The 18,172-nt window shown below is 30.8% G+C and overlaps 1 protein-coding gene across 5 annotated transcripts in view; it reads right to left on the bottom strand.

Annotated features, from left to right (window-relative positions):
* The window catches only part of LOC106680705 (very long chain fatty acid elongase AAEL008004), a 313,611-nt gene that overhangs the window by 107,584 nt on the left and 187,855 nt on the right, over positions 1 to 18,172 (bottom strand). The window contains exon 3 of one of the 5 annotated variants that reach the window (XM_067046771.1): positions 352 to 410. The exons of the other annotated variants lie outside the window; for them this stretch is intronic. The gene's annotated coding sequence lies outside the window, so the exon portion shown is untranslated. The remainder of the gene's footprint in view (positions 1 to 351; positions 411 to 18,172) is intronic. 5 annotated transcript variants of the gene reach the window in all.

Raw genomic sequence — 18,172 nt, 5'->3', positions numbered from 1 at the left:
CATCTTCTCCTCATTTATCATCCACGGTCAAATATCTCTCATAATTAATAATTAAAATAGTTATAAACTATTTGTTCTTTTGATGACCGCAATCCTGACCATCTTATATTTAAATTTTTACGGTCAACTATATATACATGTATACATATTAATAATAATATCTACATGTATATTTCAGTAAGTAATTGAACAAACTAAAATAAACTTATTTTCAAGGACTATATTAAAAGTTATTTGGCTTAATGCTTCAATAAGCATACTTAGTTTGACAGATGTAACATATAACTTTTATAAATATTCTTGATAATTTAACACAAAAAAAAATTTAGAAGCAAATTAATGTGACTTTACCTTAATTTGGTTACAATAACTTGGTACAAAGTGATCGGAACTTAAGTCTCCAAACACACCTGAAACAATAAAGAAAAATATATAATTAACCAGTTTCAAATATTAACACAACCATTTTATTTATTAATAGTGTTTTATGTAAAATATAGAGAATAAATTAGCATTGAAATGAATATGGTATAAGATTCTTTCTAAAGGTCATATCCTATTTCATGATGAGGATATTCCTAAACACTATTTTTTTTTCCATCAAGGCGAAGATGTCGGCATTAATATCCATATTAATTTTTTATTTAAGGGTAGAGATATTTTAAATTCCATCCAGCGTATTTCTCATCTTATGAGAAAATGTAGTATTATAATTAGGCACATCCTTGAAATTAATATATAGTGGAATTCTTTATATCCCTAAAAATGATATTAAAAAATAAAATTCACAAAAATGAAATATATGACATTAAAAAATAAAGTCGTATTTAATTAAGAAATTTAAGAATTCTTAACAGCAAGTTCAAGGTAGTAACAAATTTAATAAAATTCTTTAAATAGAGATAAAGTACATACAAAAAAAAAATTTTTTTTTATTATTACTGCAATCGAAGTTCTAAATGTTTTATTATTTTTTAACTAGACCCTAATAAAATTTTTTTTTTGTTAATATCTTAGAAGTGAAGTTAGTGAAGGGTAGAAAAAATAGTGCAATAGTTTTTCCTGGTCTACCTAACAGTTCTTTCTTATCAGATACAAGATGGGAAAACGTATTTATTTTTTTAATTTTGGGGTTTAACGTCATTCACTAACTAGAGGCTATAATGACGGGTCATCGTTTTACAGGATAACTATCTATTCTAAACAGAGTGAGAAAGTCAAAATTTATTCGGAGGGTTCACAAGAAAAAAAGTCAACCCGCCCAGACCTTTGAACCGGCATCGCATGTGACAGGATAACGCTTAGTTTCTGAATTAACGCGCTCTGTTATCCACAGCCTAAGCAAAAACTATAGATCAAATTTAATTTAATAAGTACGTTAATAAATATGCGTTCATACAACGTAATAATATTTAAAAAATTGTAATATTACAATATACTGTATACATACAGTACATGCTATGTTTAGTTAAGGATTTTACTCCTTCAATACCGAAGGTAGAGGGGCAAACTTTGCATTATTCCTGCGAGAAATGAAAAAAAAAACTATATTTTCAGAATAAAAAAAATTATTTTTTATCATGCAACCTATCCGGTTCCCTGTCCAGTCTTTTTTTGGTCAAATTTGTGTTAGGAAATGGAAATGGAAATCAAAATTATGTTAGGAAATGGTGAGGAAGCTATGCTGGTCTATGTACTTGGTAGACATTATTAACTATCAAATAAAACAGACGAGTCCTCCAAGATCAAAATCCGTCATGTAAATGTTTTACAAATTTCATCTGAAAAAAGTGAGGTTTAAACGCTCCATAACCATAACCGAAGATCAAAAGCCCTTAAGTTTACCCAAAAATTGCATTCAAATTAAAGGTTTTAACAAGAATCATTTAGATCTATAGTTCTTCTTAGGCCACTAAAGCCCCGGAAATTTTATTCTAATGTTAATTAACAATTTTAAAGATTAATCCAAGAATACGATTTAAACCAGAGTTGGGCAAAAATTAGCTATAGTTGAAATTGCCATGGATATTAATATTTTTTTTTTGCCTAGTTGTAAAACTTGTAATTATAAAAAAAAAAAAAAGGACAGAATTTTCATGCAGCAGAAAAAACAATTTTCATTTACTTTGATCCTTTCATAATGGCCTCGCCTTACTTTATGGCCAATCATAAGTTAAGTAAAAAGACTACTATTGCTATATTTTTGTGTGTCCATAGTTATTATTAAAATGGTCAACAATTATTATTATTGCCATAACAACCACGGAAAAATTAAACGTTTATTTTCTCCCTTAGTAATTTATCAAATTGTTCCATTGCTCTATGATTAGACTATAGAATAAAAAACACGAAAAGGACCAACTTTTTAAAAATTGATATGAATAAATGAAAGTTTAAAATATAGTCTTTTGAAATATAACTTTTTATTTAATTTTTAAAATATTGACCGTTAAAAATAATAAAGTTTTCGATTGAAGCTATTACAGAGCTAACGAATGAATCATACAGTTCTGCAGATACATTCAATCACAGGTTATGATGTCGTAACCAAGATTAAATATCGTTGCATGTCTGCAGAATGTGTATTCACTATCCAACGTCATGACATCCCATGACCGTGTTGTATCATATCATCTGTTCACAGTATTTATTGAAATATTTTTTAAGTTAAGTGAGTGGGATCTATGAACAGCAGCTGTCAATTAGTCTCGTATAAAGAAACAAAAGAAAAAACAAAACAATCTTATTTGTTATCTTATTGTATCCTATTATTTTATACTTTATTTTTCCTTTGTTTTTCTATCTATGAGTTTTTTTTTTAATATCTCTTCTCCCTCTCAATTATGTATATTACTATTTATTGTTCATCTAATTTAAATACTTTTTTACTATGTTTACTTTAAAATTATTTTCGTTATTGTGGCATAACCACCATCCCCACTCCTCCCAATACAAACGAGTCACTCTGTCTTTGACTGCTTTCAAAACAGGTATGTATTATGTCTCATCATTTGATTTGAATTTTTTTCTTTTTTCATCTCTTTATTTGTACTTTCTTTAATATTTCTTCTCTTATATACTGTTACTATTACCCTTTTCATTTACTATTTACAACCTTTAATTTTTCTTATTTTATTTTACTTTTCATTTTATACCCCTGTTATTTTCCACTTATGTTTTTTCTTTTTTCCTTTTTGTAACTATGTCAAGTGTTTTTTTTTTTAGCCCTGACGAAGCCCTGCAACGTGGGGTGAAACGTTGGCTCAATAAAATAGTATAATTATCTACTGTTTGAGTTGTTTTTTTAGCGCACCCGGACCATATTCCATTCATCTATACACACAGTCAATCAATATCTTCCAACAATCTTATTTGTTCAAAGGCATATAATGTTCACAATGTAAGTGGAGTTAAAGTACAGTATTTGTAACGGGAACACTAAAATGATGTAAAATATAAACTGATATTTATTTTGCATAAAACTGATATTTTTTTTATTTTCCTATAATTAATAATGCGGTATTAGATTTGTTTTTCAGTTACAGATTTATCAACAAAGCCACAGCTCAAATTTGATAGGATTTAATTATGATTCATACATTAAGGTTTAAGAGTAATTCTTAAACCTTAATTTATGATCAGAAGATTAATGGTGGGCCGTATGTAGAAGATTGTACGAAGATATTCCGGGTATTGTAAATAAAGGTAGAAAATAATAACAATAAAAATCTATTGTAACAAACGTGTCGCCCCACTCGGCAAGGCTTCGTCAGGGCTAAATGAGAAGATTAAAACCTTGTAAGACATTATTAATATACACATACAAAAGATATGTAAAATATTTTATATAAAAAAAAAGAAACAAAAAAATTTTGTTAAGAAAATATAAATATAGATAAATAGAAAACTAATTAATAATTGATACAGCAATGAGTGATGGAATTGTAAAGATAGAGTAACAAACAGTAGAAATAGTAACAAATGTGGTAAAAATTGCATAACAGCAGAACAGCAAATAAAGGAATAGCAAGAGATAATAGAAGGAAAATAATAAAAAAAAGTTTTCATCTATGGCCTGGAGTTTAAAAGTGATAGTACAAGAGCCGGGTTAAAAAAACCCATTTATTTCATCCCGATTTTGGATTACTTTAATGAAAACTATGTATAATTACCAGTCAAAATTGATGAGTATGCGAAGTATAGGTAGGGAGGAAAAAGTTTTAAAAAAATATTTTTCTTAATAAATAATTCAAAACACTATCCAATTATAGTCTCAAAACCTTTATTTCTTTTACACGTCCAACGTTTCGGCCAATTCGGCCATCTTCAGGGACAATCTACTCAATATCACTATGAAAACATATAATTTAACATTCTAAAAACTTCATTCAGGCTATTCTGCCCAGGTCAAAACATTTATATCTAATAAGTCAATTATCCATTAAAAACCCCAGTCAAAATTATTTCTCTGCACACACTATTAATAAACTTTTATCACAACCCTTGGATAGTGTTTTGAATTATTTATTAAGAAATTACCAGTCTCAAGAAAAAATTTTTAAGATTATAAAAAAATATTTTTCTTTCAGAGCTCTATATTTTGAAAACTAGCAACAACACTAGAAAATTTAAAAGAATATCATTAAAGTAGAGTAAATTTGCTCAAACATGAATATAGCTAGTTACGTTCGATAGTTCCCGAGATAAAGCTTTTTAAATTGCAACATTTCATAAAAAATGTACTGAAAGATCAGTAGTTAGTGAATTTATTTGAAGAAAACTATATATCAAAAACTATTCGACGTACAGAAGACTATTATCACTCATTTTATCGTGACAACTAGAAATTAACGTTTTGTGAATTTATTTTGGAAAATATTAAAATTTATACTCCTACAAAGATAAACGTCATAAACTATTTCATAGTACATTGAACTACCTTTAATTTGAGTACTGGAAGACATCTGTACGTGAAATACTTCCTGAGATATACCATTTTGTAAATCAAAATGTTTGTCCGAACAACTGGAAATCAACATGTGACTTTAGTTTGTCGAATATCATGAAATCCTCTAAATGAATTCACCAACTACTGACTTTTCAGTGCATTCCTTATAAAATGATACAGTTTAAAAAGATGTATCTCGCGAACTATTGAAAGTAAATATGTCTATTAAGGTTCATATTTTAGAAAATTTATTCTCGTTTAAATGATGTTTTTTTTAAAGTTTGCTGATGTAGGAAGTTTTCAAGATATAGAAAAATTATTTTTTTTTAACGTTTATAAACAACCGCTATTTTTTATTCTCCCTACCTATATCTGGCAAACTAATCAATTTATACAAGTAATTACACAAAGGTTTCATTAAAGTGATAAAAAATTGGGGTGAAATAACTTCCCTTTTTTCTCCTCTTGGGCTCTTAAAATATATTATACCGCAGACAACTTAAAGACTTCAATATCTTTTTTTCTAACCAATAAAATTAAATGTTTAATATTAAAATAGGTAAATGTATAAGATCATAAAGATAAAACTATTAATAGTTGAAGAAGGTGTTATGTTATAAATTTATGAATATGGGAAAATTAAATAATTGCCAATTAATTTTTAACTTTTCATAAAAATTACTTATGATCATAATTTAAGATGCAGAGAAATTTAACGAGGTATGATGCAAAAATATCTAGTATTTAAAATATCTACCTCTCCCTAAAGTCTATAGGGTAGTAAGATACGAGAATACACCAGCAGGCAGCATAGTATATATGTGTGTCACCATAGACAGACACCTGACACTAGCTCGCCACTGCAATAAGAGAATCAAGCAGGATAGGGCCAAGTTTTACAGACTTAATCACCGCCTAACTTCTACTAATCACTCCCTTTCCTTAAATTAATGATTTATAAGAGTCTACTCAGGCCAGCCCTGCTATACGGAGCACCTGTGCTGACCATTATAGCACCTTCAACGGCCAAGAGGCTCTAACAGTTTCAGAGCGGTATACTGAGGCGTATAGTACAACATAAGGAGTATTCATGATGTTGTGTTAAATGTTATATGTTTTACCATGTTAAATGTTATAACTATAGGATTGTGAGCAGCCCTATTTGAAGTCATGTTAAACGTTAAATGCATAAGAGCCCCTAGCGGATTTTCTCAGCAACTTGTTGTATAAGCCTTTATGTTTATAACCTTCCTTCCAGACCCTCATGTTATTGTTTACTTCAGTTTTGATTTAAGTAATTAATTAAAACATGCCTAGAGTGAGTGAAAAGTGGAATTTGTGTGAAAGTTTAGCTTATGAGTGTCTTATTGATCTTCAAACTTGTGAAGAAGAGAATGAAGATGAGCTAATTGACAACTGTATTGAAAGTCACAGGCGATCTCAACTGGTCTATTGTGTGACGTCATTCTCGATTTAACTGACCAAGTAACAGACTCTCAGCCATGTTAAATGTTATTTCGTTTTACCACGGCAAAAAAGGCAATTTTTTTCGATTTAACACGAGTTTTTCCATTTAACACGCTTTAACATAGATCATGAATACCCCTATACTTCATTACAAAGAGCAAAGGCGGACAACATGCATACGACAATCGAACTACCGACTGTTACAGAATTTATATCGGGGAATTCCTGACAGCCTCTAGTACTCTATGTACCTATTACTGAGGACAATGACACCGCCAAGATGGCCACAAAGGTGGCAGACACAAACAGACTTAGACTTGACTGAGAACTAATAACTTACTCCAGTCATTACGAAACCTGTTGAGCACCATCATCAGACAGCAGATTCAGCCCATTTTCCAATTTTCGGGTGCATCCCTTTTCTCATTCCTCTCTTAAAATACATTTGAAATGCAGTACAAGAGATATCATCCATACCTACCCCCTATCTATTAAAACCGATTTGGGACCCACATTTTGGGAAAACCAAAATATAGGCATTAGTGCGGCAGTTACAATGAATGAATTAAAAAATAATTTTATTCTGGGACATATGGACCCTAACAATAAATACACGGTTCATATATTAAGATATTTATCTGGCAAGCATTTCCTAGTTTTCAGATAGTAAAATAAAATTACATTGGGATATTGGTTTTACTACTGTTTATAATGATAATCAATATATGCCTATTTATTATTACTATTTATTTTATTACAATGATGCTGAGGTTTGGTTATACAATAAGTGGAGGAATAGGTGTTGTTTAAAGGATAGATCAGGACAGGCGAATGGATATGGGAAGAGAATTCCAGAAGGCGGTTCTATAGGAGGGCATATATAAATCAATCGGTTGGGATCTGGTGTTTAATGAGTGGATGGATAAACTAAGAGTGAGGAGATCTAGAATATAGGTAGGTTTTTTGATTTTAAGAACTTGGAATAAGAAAACGCCAAAGAGGTATAGCTTCGGGAGGTTGGATAGAGCCACTTCAACTATATACCCGTGGGAGACTTGAGAGCGCCTAGGGAACCCAAAGATAAATCTTACAAAGCAATTCATGAGTCACTTCAGTCTCAACTCTAGTCCTGCAGATAGACCTCCATAGACCAAGGAACCGTAGTCGAAGTAGGGGAAGACGAGAGAGGATACTAGGAGCTGACGGGTGTTGTGAGGAATTAAAATTACTTGTACACATTATGAAACTTCGCCGCAATTAATGATATGAGTTAGTATGATGAGCGAGTTAGCTTTTGGGACTTCGTGAATAAGTCTGGAATCCCTCAAGTAAGTGTTATTCATTACATAGAAGTAAGATTACTTTACTTTCTTCGAATTGAGTAAATAATTTAAACCCATTTAGTGGATTGGATTAAGGATTTATTTTCTGTACCTGAGATCTCTAAACCATAATTTATATGAAATGAGATGTGCCATCACTGATCTAGTAATCAGGAATGTGTTTTGCATTATATATAAACAGATTATTTATTTATCTTCCTAAAACTAAAAAGAAAAATCACATACTCTGTAGTCACACATAACATTTATTTATTGAAGAATTACGTTTACTCTCCTCGTAAACTCACCTGCTCTACTGTATTTTTTCATTATCGAACTATAAGCTGTTGAACAGATTCGCTACTTAGGACTCTATCTTGACAGGAGACTTAATTGCAATCACCATAAAAGACTGAAAAAACAAGAAACTGCTCATAGATTCTGATTACTACAGCACCTACTATTTGTCTAGTAGTAGTAGCTCTAAACTTCTCGATTACTACAAAAACTATTATACACTAAATTAATCAGACCTATTTGGACATACGTAATTGAGCTTTGGAGTTCCACTAAACCATCAAATTCCTCCCTATCCAATCCTTACAGTCCAAAATCCTCCGTAAAATCCTTGATGCTCCTTATTACATCAGAAATAAACTCATTCAAAAAGAGTTGAACGTCCCATACGTTGCAGATTTGGCCGAAGACAGATATACCTCCTTCCATTCCTAAATTCTTACCCAACATAACCCATTACTTCTTAATCTATCATCCTTAACAATTCCTGAAAATCCTCCGAGGCGTCTGAAAAGAAGATGGTCAAGGGCTCTTCTAATTAAAAGTAATAATTGTACCACAATTGGGTGGTTCTTTCTCAAGATTATCATGTATTCTGAAACATTTATCACACTTCCTTGTTTTTTTTTATTCAGTTTTAAATTTCAATTAATAAATTTTTAAAAAATGCATGAATAATTCATGTAGATAACTATGTTTTAGTTTTACTGGTACAACTTCATCTCAGCTAAGAGAAGAATTAGCGAACAAAGGGTGGGTACTTCCATTCTAGGTAACGCAAGTCTTCATCTTCGTAGCTGATTGTGGAAAGTTAGGAAAGGTACTTAAGTGCTCTTGGGAAAGTCTCTTGTTCATTTGGAAACAAATGAGTCGCATTACGACACGGGGCCCGGCTTTCGAAGCCTCTGGCGTTTTATCGCCATATCGGACTCATGTTTCAACATCTCTAATTAACGTTTGGTGATCTCAGTTACAGAAATGCATGCATTAATGAGTCCGTTACAGGAGGTTAAATTTATTTTTCAAGAAGAAAGGAAATATTAATGTTACTTATATTTATGTTATAAATGTTACTTACGTAAACTTAGTTTTCATTAGTATAAAAGTTTTGTCAATTGTATAAAAATTCGACACTTTTTTATGAGTTAATAAACAACACAGAACATTAGTACCGTAGGGTTTTGACATTCCTGTGGGTTTTGAAAGAAATAATTATAAAACTTAATATTTTTGTAAATAAAACCAGAGAGTAATATAAAAAGAAGTGTAAAACGTGGAATGTGCCATTATTATTACTATTTATATTAATTTATTATCGTACAGACCCCGTTTCTGGGAAACTACTAGAAGAAATGAGACTGCACTAAATCCTATAATTTACTATTTTTAAGGTCATAGTTTATAGTTGGTTAGTAACCATAATAACAGGTTATAACTGTCTTTATATAGTATAGCATTATATTTAACTATGTTTGTGCAACTATTTTTGCAATAATCTGTTTCTCAATGAAGTGGGAAAAATAATATGCCATAAAAAATATTTTGTTTTTCATTGTGTAATAAATGTACGAGCTGGAATTCTTAGACAAACATTTCTTTACATAAAGATAAATATTAAATATTCAAAATAAATACAAAAAAAAAATACTATGATTTTCAATTTTATTGTGGGTGATATCCCAAGTTATTATTGGGAAAATCCCCGGTTTATCTACGGATACAAACTAAATTAAATGAACTGCTTTAGCAACCTTTAAATTATTCAGAATATATTCCCTTTAGCAATGTCTATTTATTGTAAATATAATTTAATTATTAATTATTTTATGGCATCTTTGAGGTAATCCTGCAGGTGTATGTCAATTGAAGGGAAGATTTTTTACGCAATCAAAAAATTTATCACGTTTCATCGATACGAAATCCTTTATTTTTGGCAATTGTAAGTCCTCATGGAACCGGGACGTTTTATTTCATTTCATTTATTTTTCTAATTATTACATTCTGAAATTTTTGTAAATGATTCCTGTAGATTTTGCTAAACTGAAATAATTTTTTTTTAATAATTTATTTATTGTTATTTACAACTCTATAACATATATACAACAACTAAATTTGCCATAGGTGACAAGCAAGTGGAGAATCTACCCATTGATAGAACTCCAATAACATTTCTAGAAGAGAAGATCTCAAGGCCATCTTCTTTTCAGACGCCTAGGAGGATTATTAGGTAATGGAGGAGAAGCCAGGTTTGGGAACAAGTGGATTTGGGAGGTTGGGAAGTTTTCCATGGAAGGAATGGTATCGGGTTTTGGCCAAATCGGCAACATATGGGACAGTGAGGTCATGATGGATGACTTGATTTGTGAGAAAGTAAGGAGCATTAAGGATTTTACGAAACATTTTGGACTGTAAGGATTAGCAATGTATTTTAAATCAGGGATTAAAACTAACATTTCACTTGTTCTGGCAACACTATTCAGCAATATAAAACTCTTGCATTCTTCCTTATATATCTCTCCGACGCTTAACTTCCCAATCTGCTCCATGTACCTGTCCTGAGGAACCTTCACATTTGGTTCCAAACTAAGATTACCTTCAGGTTCTTTGTCACTTCCACAGCATTCTTGGCTCACTTAAACTATCATATATTGTATGATATACTACAATTGTTTTCCGTGGTTGAAACAGCCTTCAAACTTAAGACTCAAATATTTTTTTAATGATTGGTGTTTTTTGATTTCCACTATACTTTTTGATCTTATTCAGTCCATCAGATGCATTTCGCTATACCTCATCATATGTAAGAAACGTAGGTGTATAATCCAAATTTAACATGGGTGAAACTGCGGGACACAGCAAGTCATCATATAAATATAATTAAACATTTTTTCAATTCTATTTGTTAGAAAATATTATTAGGAATTATTAGATATATTCATGGACATTACTGATGAAAAAACTAAACCAAATATAGCAGTTATATGCACAAGTGATAGCAAAGACAACGATATATGTCTTGAGCCCAGGTAGAGAAACGTCTTTTTAGTGGTTTCCTAAATACACAATACAAATTACAGTCATTGGCAAGGTCACTGACTTCTACAAATGTTTGCCAATGTCTACAGTAGACTTCTCCATATCGATGTTTTCTCTCTAATCGATGCTTGGTGATGTCATTGTTTGAGTAAGTAAATATCTATACGTAACCACCTTTATGTATACAGCTACCGAACAAGCGTCTAAGTAATATCAAATATCTAATATTATGTATCTTGACTATCCTAGTTTTAAAAAACACTAAAACATTCGATTACAATTTTCACAACTAACATATTACAGTGAGAATTAAAAGTTACAGATTTTAAATTGGCAATTTTGTATTATTTTTCATATTTTTACTGAATTTTTTTTAATCAGGTTTTATTTATTATTATTATCACAAAAAATTCAATCAAACTAAAGTAGGAAATTTGTAAATGATTCATTTTTGGAAAATTTTGGCGACCAAACATAAAAATGATAAAAAATACGTTTTTTTGGGCATTGTATCTCACTTGTGAAACTTTATTATTCATTTATAAAATAATTTATTAATTATTTAATTTTAATAATCAATTATAATTTTTTGAACACTAAAGAATCATGAAAAGTTTTTATGGAAACGTACGCAAATTACTGGAAGCAGCAGAAAAGTTCCACTGGGAATCTTTTTCCTCTTTTACAGAAACTATAATTTTCTTCCTAACCAGCGAGAAATGTTTTCAAATATTTAAATCTAAAAATAGATTTAACTAACTGTTTACAGAGAACAATTTGTGTGAACGGAATAAAGCTGATCTGAGAAAAAACATCCCGTTTGGAAATTTCTAGGAATATGTTTATGTTTTTCAAGAATAAAATATGCGTCATGGTATATTTTGAAGCGTTAAATTAAAAATAATCATTCGAAGTTTTCCTCTTGAAACTATTTTCGGAAAATCTAAAGATGACCTTTTTGCGAAAATAGATTTGGAAAATAGAAACTTTAATCCAATTGAACTCTTCAGAAAGCTCCTTTTCCATTAAGGCCATGGCTTAGTCCTCCTCTTTTCTTTTTATAGGTCAATGATGGGACAGGGGAAGGGGAAAACAAATCGGTCCAAGTAGTTAAGGTGTACGATATACGAATCAATTATCAAATGGAATGGCAGTATAAAAAGATAGAGAACATAGGAAAAGTAGTTTGTAAAAAGATACAGAAATACTATAGGTCTGTTCCAACAACTGCTTCTTACAGTCCGAAAGAGAACGGACCATGCGTAGAACGGGGTTTCGAGTCCCAGAGCCTGTACTGCACATGCTCAGTACAGTTCCGATCAGTCAAGAGTTGTTACAACAGAACTTACATTTTCAACTTAATTTTAAATGTGAAATTTAAAATACATTTTCTTGTATACCGACACTAATAAAATATGAAATTTCATCTGTTTAAAAAAAAAATATACTAAATCTATTATAGATTGCATCCCAAACTCTCCAGTCCCATATCACAATCCTCGAAGAATGGTGTCGAAATTGGAGGATAAAAATAAATCCCAACAAATCACATTTACTCTTCGTCGTAAACCTGTCGACTGCCCTACAGTATACTTTAATAATGTGGCTCTTACCCCTGTAGAACAGATTCGATATCTTGGACTACATCTTGACAAACGACTAACCTGAAATCCTCACACAAGACTGGGTAGTTTCTCTACATCCTGTATCATATCATTATGTCATTATGATCAAATTTACTTGTATTTTTTATACAGTTGTAAATATCCATAAATAAATAAAAAAAATCTATTAAAACATCGTTATCTTATTATCCATCAACAAACCACTTCCTTATTTCTTGATATTTATCATTTTTATTTATTTATTTTTCTTCTTCTTATTTAATAATTTTTCAGAATGCACCTTCTCTTTATTTATTTATTTTATTATACTAACTCAGATGATTAAGAAAGTATATTTATACATTCCCAATAAGGATTGCCCATTGATCTAACATTCCGTCAATGTCAATGTTGAACAACTATTCACCGGATTAGCTTCCCTACGACATGTTTTACATTAGTTCGAAATGGAGACTAGCCTTCGACGTATGTAAAAGAGAAAAAGACGCCCTGATGAATTACAAATCCGATCCAAGCGAAGAGCTGTTTGAATAACAAATATTCGGTCAAATCCAGGTAGCCAACGTCGCTCCCAGAGTTTATTCGTTTAGCTTATCCTTTATTAAGGGCTTTAATTGGCTCGTGTTCGGAACTGTTGTCCCCAACTTCGGAACAGTTTAAAATTCATGGGAAGCTTGATTAGTAGTTAGCTTCAGGCTAAGGTAGAAGTTTTTCGTAGTGAAACTACAATTATTGTTTTTTGTTTTTAGATAACTATGGTAAGGAAATTATTCTGAATATAATTATGCAATGAACATAAAACTATTATTGATGAAACCTTTCCTCTGAGGAAGCAATTCATCGATATTACTTGATATGCTATCTGTATTACTTCCTTTAATTAATTATTTTATATGCATTATTTTCTTAAAGGAAAGTTTTCCTCGATATTAGTTTTATTCATTACATACTCATTTCCAAATTATTTTGCTAACCATCGCTTTCCGAAAAACGAATAATAATACAACGAAACACTTTTACCTTATTTTTCAGTTTAGTCACAAAATTGAACCTGTAATCGATTGTGTGTATTCCATACTCTAATTAATTAATCCCATATTCCAATGCAAAAAATTAAAGAAATCTGATTATAGAAAACAATAATATTCGATAGCTATCCACTAAATGCAGATACTTTTACTTTTATTAGTTCTTTATATTTATAATTTTTTTTTATCTTCGATGTGCAGTTATGCCTTTCTGAGCCTCTGAGTTTAAAAGACGTTTCGGGTTTGGGACTGTACGTGTCACGATTTTTATCAAGAACAGAAGGAACGAATTTACATTTTAATTTTTCATTTATAAGATTTCGGCTCCTAATGTCTGTTTACCGAATCGGGCATATAATGTGCAATAGCAACTACTTTAATGCCGTTGTAGCTATGTATGGCGTCATCTTAGCAACCTCGAGCCTGCAGGGGCGCTGATTCAATTCCTGGTGGATTGATTTCATTTCCCAAGTGAACCAACGGAATAAAAACTCGACCAACGGCTTTACACGTAAAAACCAACAGATTTTACCGATAACCTTTCCTTTTAAGTATTATGTCATTTGACGTATATATTCCACATCAGGCGAAACCATCCTTAATTTACCAACAAAAAACATCTTTCCGCCTCCAAACTATCTAAACACGCATAGCCATTTAACTACTCCTTTAACATTCACACCATCTATTTTAGCTACAGTCCTCAACCATAAAAAAACTCCTCAATTTTTTTTTCAGCTTCATAAGTATATACTTTTTCTCTATCAGATCTCACGATGTTTGTATCTTGTACTCATTTAGTCCTGATGAAGCCTTGCAAAGAGGCGAGAAACGTCGTTTGCTTAATTGCTGAAGTGACTTATGAATTGCTTTGTAAGATTTATCTTTGGGTTCCCTAGGCACTTTCAAGTCTCCCGCTGGTATACAGTTGAAGTGGCTCTACCCTATACCTCTTTTGTGTTTTCTTATTCCTAGTTCTTAACATCAAAAAACCTACCTATATTCTAGATCTCCTGACTCTTCGTTCATCCATCCACTCATTAAACACCAGATCCCATCCGAATGATTTATATATGCCCTCCTTCTTTAGCAAATCCTTCGTCATACGTGCAACCTCCCTCTGGAATTCTCTTCCCATCTCCATTCGCCAGTCCTCATCCATTCTTTCCTTTAAACAACACCTATTCCTTCATTTATTGAATAACCAAACCTCCACATCTTTGTAATAAAATAAATAGGCATGTATTGATTAACATTATAAACAGTAGTAAAACCAATATCCCAATGTAATTTCATGTTACTATCTGAAAACTAGTAAATGCTTGCCAGATAAATATCTCACTATATGAACCATGTATTTATTCTTAGGGGACATATGTCCCAGAATAAAGTTATTTTTACATTCATTCATTCATTTGCTATTAAATATTGTTTCTGCTATTCATGTACCTTTCTTGAACGCCGCCAAGACCACCTTCCTACAATCATATAGGACCAACAGATAATCTTCCAATATTTTTTTTCATAATTTCGTTACGTAAAATTAATTCGTCCGTGAGACGATATTCCGATAAAAATATGTTATTATATATGGTTTATAAATAAATTTTGAAAATTAGTATAAGAGATTCCCTTTATCCCTTAACCACAATTATCCTCAGAGAGAGATCTGAGGGCAGAGAAGGGTTGGCCAGGCGTACCTAACGGGGAAGCGGTCTTCCGCACCGTCTTCCAACTCGGGTCGGGTACGCTGTCGCTCTCAGGAACCAATCACTGAAAAGAATTATTATCTTCCCAAGAGTGGTATTTTGAATAATATTAATAGCAATAGAAGCAATGAACTTGTCAATATTAAATATGTTTATTTGAACAAAATAATTTAACTATTAAAAACCAATATATAAAAAATAAATAAATAACAAGGATTAGAAAGATATCGTGGATTAAATATAAGTATTGGTACTGAAATTTCGAAATTTGTCCTCTGATATTAGATATCACCATAACTACATTAGGTTTCTTAAATAGGGGTATCGATATTTTCTTCTCGATCTACATCTTTTAAAAGAGTTAATTTTTTAAAAATATCTTTATTGAAATTTACAACTGTATATTACATATAATAATAATACATTTAGTAAATATGATCTTAGTTAAAGTGGAATGTTACAGGCGTGTAGAGCAACTACCCATTGGTAGCACTCTAATGACATTTTACATTATCTGGTCTCTTGACCATCTTCTTTTCAGGCGCCTCGGAGAATTGTCAGGAATGGAAGAGGATGGAAAGTTAGAAACTATGGGGTTTGAGTGGTTAGGGAGTTTATAATGGAAGGAGTGATATCTAGTTGGCAATTTTTCTTTTATGGCAATTTTTAATTACATAAAATTTAACTCTTTTGATAGTTCAATAATAAATGATAAATGATAAAAAAAATTGAATAGTGACATTGAAAGTCCAAAGAATAAATAATCTATTAAAGATTCCAAAATTAACACAATAGTTTTAAAGAGAAACAAAGAAGTGACGTGCACAAAATATTGTTTATGTTTTTTCAAACTTCTTGCTCAGAAGGATTTAATTATAATTTTAGTTTCTTGAAATAGCTTTGAATAAAAGCTAAAATGGAACTTATGTGACAATGTGAAGGAAAAAATATAAAATTTATATGTTTAATATTTTATACTTTTCCTTGATTTTTAAAAATCTATTTTAGAGAATAATTTCAACAGATTGAAGATGAATCAAGGATTTATACGAAGAAATTAAGATATTTTTATAAATCATACATTTTCGGATGATAAATTTTTTTTTATCTTTAGGAGTTGTAGAAATAAAGTATAAGTTCCCATTTTGAGCAGATAAGTACGCACTTTCATTGTATTCTTATAACACTTTGGATGAGTAACACTTGCCTGATTGCCAGAACTCCAGATAAAGATTATTTCTAATTATGGTTTAACCTAACGCCTGATTCATAAAAAATACTGCCGCTTCACAAGTAGTTCACGATCACTGTGTTTTCTTTAAGTAAACAGGTTTTAGATTAGATACTTAAGATAACAAAATAAAATCACCTTTTAATAAATATTAAATTACCAAACAATAATCAATTGTATTTCAGTCGAATCGAAAGCGGACGAAAATAATAAATTATAATGTTGAAATTAACGAAAATAAAATACCGAATTCCTTTTTTGTAAAAGTAAGGGGGTCGTTTCAAGCTTTTTTTTTTTTGTTTTTTTGTTTTAAGGCTATCTAAAAATAATTTTAAGACGGGTCTTTTCCTTGTTGATTTCCAGCGAGCCTTAAGTTGAAAAAAAAAATTTTATTTCTCCTTTTTTTGCAATAAACAGGATACAGCCTCAATGATATGCTTCATTAGTAGCGATTCGAACCGTGATCAGAGAGGCCCGGAAATTGAGGTTGAAGAAGTATAACGAGGAAAAGATTGGATGAGGAAAGTAATTCAGAAAAGCCAAATAAAAGAAGTCCCGTGGGATTGCTTGTTGATCGCCAACAGGGAGACGATATACAATATAATTTACTTACGTACATTTCGCATTAAATACCTACGTAAATGTTTTTAAGTACTTTTGATTTTATTTGAAATAATTAACAAATTTTCATTGTTAACAATAATAAATGGATAATATGAAATAATTAAATAAATTATATTAAACATTTAAGTAATTAAAACCGTTTTGAATTCCCATAGACAATATACAAAGCTATTGATTGTTGCCATAACAGTCATGGAAACACGAAAACATAATAAATAATATTATATATTTCAATTATATAACGGAAAGGCTAATAATAAAAATATAATATTATAAATAGTATGAAAGACTATCTTTCAACAGAAAATAAGACTAAAAAGATCTTCGGTATTCCCCGGCGTTCTCATATCACTCACTACTGCTCCGAGCAAAGCTAGCTCTACCTCAGTATCTTCGAAGACAAGACATCACCAAGTTTATCCATTCAACTGTTAAACACAAGATCCAGACTACCGATTCGTACACCTCTTACCATAGAACTGCCTCATTTTGAAACTCCTTATCTCTCCCGTAAAGCTTCCTCCTTAACATTACTCAAACGCCAAATATATATCCATTTCCTTGATAAACTGAGATGTTGATGTCCGTGAACTTGTAAATAATAAACATCAATATAAGCTTGGATAAATATGTATATTTTATTTATTATTGAGATGAGAGATAATCGACCGTGGATGACGTACGAGGAGAAGATGGTTGGGGGTGCGATCAAAATGAAACAGAAATAAGTTGGTGTAACCTATTTAACTGTGCCTACGTTTCGGCAAGAATTTCTAGCCTTCATCAGGGCTAAGAACAAAGAACAAGATAACAACCAATGAATACAAAAAATAAAATATAATAAAAATAATTTTTATAATTTTATTTTATTTTTATTTTTATGTA

This window comes from Halyomorpha halys, unplaced genomic scaffold, assembly GCF_000696795.3.
Source record: "Halyomorpha halys isolate HHAL.00 unplaced genomic scaffold, Hhal_1.1 Scaffold281.1, whole genome shotgun sequence".
NCBI lineage: Eukaryota > Metazoa > Arthropoda > Insecta > Hemiptera > Pentatomidae > Halyomorpha > Halyomorpha halys.
This window is presented reverse-complemented; position numbering and strand designations above follow the sequence as displayed.